We start from the raw sequence: 6,000 nt of genomic DNA on the forward strand, positions 1-6,000 counted from the left end.
AAAATGAAAAGTGGGGCGTGCAAAATTATTCGGCCCCTTTACTTTCAGTGCAGCAAACTCACTCCAGAAGTTCAGCGAGGATCTCTGAATGATCCAATGTTGTCCTAAATGACTGATGGTGATAAATAGAATCCACCTGTGTGTAATCAAGTCTCTGTATAAATGCACCTGCTCTGTGATAGTCTCAAGGTTCTGTTGAAAGCGCAGAGAGCATCATGAAGACCAAGGAACACACCAGGCAGGTCCGTAATACTGTTGTGGAGAAGTTTAAAGCCGGATTTGGATACAAAAAGATTTCCCAAGCTTCAAACATCCCAAGGAGCACTGTGCAAGCGATCATCTTGAAATGGAAGGAGTATCAGACCACTGCAAATCTACCAAGACCTGGCCGTCCCTCTAAACTTTCAGCTCAGACAAGGAGAAGACTGATCAGAGATGCAGCCAAGAGGCCCATGATCACTCTGGATGAACTGCAGAGAACTACAGCTGAGGTGGGAGAGTCTGTCCATAGGACAACAATCAGTCTTACACTGCACAAATCTGGCCTTTATGGAAGAGTGGCAAGAAGAAAGCCATTTCTCAAAGATATCCATAAAAAGTCTTGTCTAAAGTTTGCCACAAGCCACCTGGGAGACACCCCAAACATGTGGAAGAAGGTGCTCTGGTCAGATGAAACCAAAATCGAACTTTTTGGCCACAATGCAAAACGATATGTTTGGCGTAAAAGCAACACAGCTCATCACCCTCAACACACCATCCCCACTGTCAAACATGGTGGTGGCAGCATCATGGTTTGGGCCTGCTTTTCTTCAGCAGGGACAGGGAAGATGGTTAAAATTGAGGGGAAGATGGATGCAGCCAAATACAGGACCATTCTGGATGAAAACCTGATGGAGTCTGCAAAAGACCTGAGACTGGGACGGAGATTTATCTTCCAACAAGACAATGATCCCAAACATACAGCAAAATCTACAAAGGAATGGTTCACAAATAAACGTATCCAGGTGTTTGAATGGCCAAGTCAAAGTCCAGACCTGAATCCAATCGAGAATCTGTGGAAAGAGCTGAAAACTGCTGTTCACAAACGCTCTCCATCCAACCTCACTGAGCTCGAGCTGTTTTGCAAGAAAGAATGGGCAAGAATTTCAGTCTCTCGATGTGCAAAACTGATAGAGACATACCCCAAGCGACTTCCAGCTGTAATCGCAGCAAAAGGTGGCTCTACAAAGTATTAACGCAAGGGGGCCGAATAATTTTGCACGCCACACTTTTCATTTTTTTATTAGTTAAAAAAGTTTCAAAAATCCAATAGATTTCGTTCCACTTCACAATTGTGTCCCACTTGTTGGTGATTCTTCACATAAAATAAAAAATTTATATCTTTATGTTTGAAGCCTGAAATGTGGCAAAAGGTTGAAAAGTTCAAGGGGGCCGAATACTTTCGCAAGGCACTGTATAATATGGAATTGCGTATCTCAAGAATTTAAAGACCAGACAATCGCAAACGCATTTTCAATAAAATTATTTTATTCATTCAGCAGTTTGTGAGAGGGACATCCAGCAGGGAGAGACACACACACCGGTTTTCATTGACAAAATTGTTTTTTTTCAATTCCTCTTGTCTAACAGGAATGTTTTGTTTGTGGACAGACTGTTAGACAAGAGGAAAAGACCGCCTCCTCCTACGAAGCATTTCGTTGATCCGATCACGAATTCTTTTCCAGTCGTACGCAGCAAGGGTTGAGAATCTCCGATTCACCATTGTACTAATGGTTTCCCGGAGATTGCAAGGCAAGGCACTTTTGCCTCTGGACCCATCGAAATTTACAGACGTGGTCCACCCCCAGTAAATTTCAAAAGTCACAAGATTTCGAAACACGAGGGCGGCGTAGCGGTCAGCTCTTGCTTTCCCGTCTATGCCGATGCACTGCAAGTACAACCCCCCCTCCATCTCCTGAGTGATGGGTAACAGTTGGATATCTGTGTGAATTATTCATCCCACTGGCGTCTGTGAATTCTGCTGTGCTTCCTGGGGGGAGATAGGCGGTGGGGACAGCATCAACAGATTCCTGCGCGGTGGTGAACTGAGAGGCCGGGATGGAGTGTCCTGAGGCGGTGTGTGCTCTGCGGGGCAAAATAACATAATTCATGTAAGAAATAAAGTCACACAGTAGTATTCATCAGTCGCGGAACAGAAGTCAAAATAAACTTTTCTTTTTTTCCATCTTACCACTTTCTTTTTTACTGTTATTATTGCTGAGAATGCAAAGAGAGTACAAATATCAAATTCAATGAGTGAAAATACAAAAGTAATTCACTAAACTGAGTTTCCTCCCTGAAATGATTTGCTTGCAAAACACTAAGAAGCTTTGAACGGATCGCGGGAATCAAATATACAGATGGAATCAGAGTGTGCTTTCCAACTTTTGAGTAACATTTTTCTTTGATAGGGCGGAGTTGTCTTCACAATCTGGGTTAAATAAAAAGGAGTGACGTCAGTACAAAACAGCTTTCCTTCTTGGGAAACAATGGTTGTGTTACATATTTATTAACTATTTTGGTTTCAAGATCTCAATTTAGTGAGATCAAAAGAAAGCCAGCTGGCTAAATGGTCTTTCAACTAATCGCCCGTGCAGGGATCAAACCCCAGCTGCTGGTACGAGTAGCGTATGGCTCTGCAACATGCAGATGAGGAACTAATCTCTGCTTCTTCATTATATACACAGAGAGCTATATTTGCAAGCCTACTGCCCCCTACGGGCTCTGTATTTCATTGCGGTACAAGACTGGTCGTGGAGACTTCTCGGTCTCGGTGAAAGTGATACACTCCGTAAAATTTCCTGACATTCATTTGTTTTTAAAGGAAAATCACCAACAGCGGCCGAGATCTATTGGAGTTTTTTTTTTTCATTCTATACTGCGATTTCTGAAGGTTACCCTGTGAAAATACGAGTTTTGACGAGAAGGGATGGACATATATGGTCAGCAGGCTTGGGGAATTGGACCTTATGGTGAAGGGTGAGGGCTCAGCAGCAGCAGAACCTGATCAGCATTGGTTGACTCCGATATTTACCTTAGTGTCGGTATACTAAGATGTTTTGGTAACGAGGAAGGAGGGACAAAGCAAATTGGCAGAATGTGTGCTATTTTGTTGACTATAAATCCCCACATGCTGTGTTCAGAGGGTCATTATTAAAAAAAAACATAACAGTAAAATCTCTTGTACTTCAAAATTATGAGTGCCTGTTACATTGTGTCTCACACCTCAGTGTCAGAATTGTGAGACGATTTTGTAATCAGCAGAAATTGCATTCACCTTTTCCCAATGTATTCTCACATGCCATTTTCTCACATGCCATGTTCAGAGGGTCATATTTTTAAAATGGTACAGTAAAATGTCCTGAAGTTCAGGATTGTGACAGTCTGTTATATTGTGTCTCACACCTTGATGTCAGAAATATGAGACGATTTTAAAATCAGGAGGGAGGGCCCTAGCAATATAGCAAACATTGCATTTACCATTTGCCAATGTATTCTCTCATGCCATGTTCAGAGGGTCGTATTTAAAAAACGGTACAGTACAATGTCCTGAAGTTCAGGCTTTTGAAAGTCTTTTCCATTGTCTCTCACACATCTGTGTCAGAATTTTTAGACATTTTTATAACCAGGAGGTAGGTTCACAGCAATAAGATGAAAGTGCGCTCACGCCCTGCTCATCCTCAGTTAACCATATATTCTCATATGCCATGTTCTAAATGTCCCATTTAAAACTGCTATATTAAAATTTCTTGCAAAATGCAAGAGTTTGAGACTTTTTATGATCAGAAGCCAAGGTCGAGGACAATATCCAGAAAGTGCCAGTGAACTTATGTTTTGCCTTTGTCTTATTTACTTGTTGTATAACATGCCAGATTGTTTTATTGTGAGTTGTGTTTCTGAAATGTGTTTCATACAAAAATGCAATTTGGACAGTCTCTACTTACATATTCCCCTTTACTGAGGATATGTACAGTAATACATCCGGATAAGTATTTTTAAAAATGACTGTAGAGATCCATCTACAGGCGAAAGGCGGCATAACATCACAACAGCAGCATTTAAGATGGAATGAAAAACGCGAAGAAGCTGGCGAATAAGAAGCCAACTTCAGCCTCGTTAATGCAATAGCATTAGGTGAGGTGAGGTAAAAAATAAAAGCAAATTTTATGCTTCAAATTAAATACATTTTATTTATTATGAATGTGCCTGAAATTTTTCAGTACTTTAGAGGGTTCTGCCATTTTAGATGTTATGCTGTTTCTGTCTGATTTGTCAAATGTGTCATTTAAATCTCCCGTCATTTCTATATCAGTCTGAAGGCCTTGAAGTAAAGATTGCAATTCATCCAAAAATACAATTCATCCAAAAAAAGTTTCCCACTGGTGATACATACAAGGAAATGAATGTACATTTTCCCCCATAATCAACAAATTTAAAATCAAATACCTCCCTCATCTGCAGGTGGAGAGAATAATGTCAGAATAAATACAGGTTTAAAAGTCAGGAGCATTGATAGTGCTATTTTAAAATGACACTAAAATGCTCACAATATATTAAAAAGCTCTATTAAATAATGAAATAATTAAAACAAGGTAAAAAGAAATAATACACAGTTATAAAGCTCAGGAATTATCAATGGGAAGTTACAATGGGTTGATATGATTTAAAAAATAAAATGTTTGAAAAAAATCCACTTACAATATGCTAAAAATGGCAAGAATACTTAAAACAGGTGTGTAAAATTAAAAAAAAATAAAACAAGTTAAAAATAAATACTAAATGGGTTTAAAATTCAGGAATGTGATTGGTCAGATCCTTACGATGAGTGTTGCTGGTGTTTCGTGTGATTTACCGAAATGAAAAAAATATTCAATTTAAAAACGGCAAGAGCTCGTATGAAAAAAAAGTTCTTAAGTATCTTTGTTGTAACAGCTGCGCCAGAACTAGTGTATTCATATACATCAGAAAAGTAGCTGAACTTGACTGGTTTATATTCAGTTATATGCATTGGGGACGAAAAGGAGACTTGATTTTATTAGGTTTTAGGAATCAGAAAATTTATTTTTATATGTTTATGCCTACGAGCAGAAATAACTTCCTGCTTTCAACGCTTTTATTGTTTCTTCTTGTAACCTCGAACAGAGAAACCCAGTACTGACTCACCGAAACACCCCAGAGTTTCTGTGTTTCTGGGATTTAAGAGGGATGTACTGTATGAAGACAGTAAAGGGAGTTTTTTTTCCCGCTGTAGAGTATGAAGGCGGTTTGATGAGTCTGGAGGGAGGAGACACGCATTCCGCACAGGGAGCGCAGAACAACGAGTTTCACCTGCAGCTCGCCGAGTAACCACTGAGACCGGGAAACACTGAGTCTCTAACCAGTGTTGGAGATGTAAAGGGTTAAACCCAGAAGTGGAGATTCTGTATAAGTGTAAGATTAAGGGAATAGGGTTTTGGGGGGTTTGGTGCACAGAAGAGGTTTCGGTTTAGGTTTAGTTTGCTTTCGACACATTTGTAACGGCCATGGTGGCCTGTAGAGTCGGCATGCGCCGTTACTTTTGCGGACGTTTGGTGTATAAGGGTGGTGAGGGTTCGGCTCACTCGGGTGATATTTCACGGTTGGACTTTTCAAGGAAGGTGTTACAGAAAGGATTAAGGCATTAGATGTCAAATGCTTAATCACTTTGCTGAAGGGAATTGGTTTTGACATTAGTTTCAATCGGTGAAGTTACTGGAACAATTTTGGATGAAAATAGAGGAGAAAAAAGGATGTGGGCCTGATTAGAATGTTTGAATGGCAGAAGCTGATGGATCTCTCTAATGTGGTGTGAGCCTGGTCAGTACCTGGATGGGAGACCTCCTGGGAAAAACCAAGGTTGCTGCTGGAAGAGGTGTTAGTGGGGCCAGCAGGGGGCACTCACCCTGTGGTCTGTGTGGGTCCTAGTGCCCCAGTATAGTGACG

This window comes from Atractosteus spatula, unplaced genomic scaffold (genome assembly GCF_055471065.1).
Source record: "Atractosteus spatula isolate fAtrSpa1 unplaced genomic scaffold, fAtrSpa1.hap1 Scaffold_169, whole genome shotgun sequence".
NCBI lineage: Eukaryota > Metazoa > Chordata > Actinopteri > Semionotiformes > Lepisosteidae > Atractosteus > Atractosteus spatula.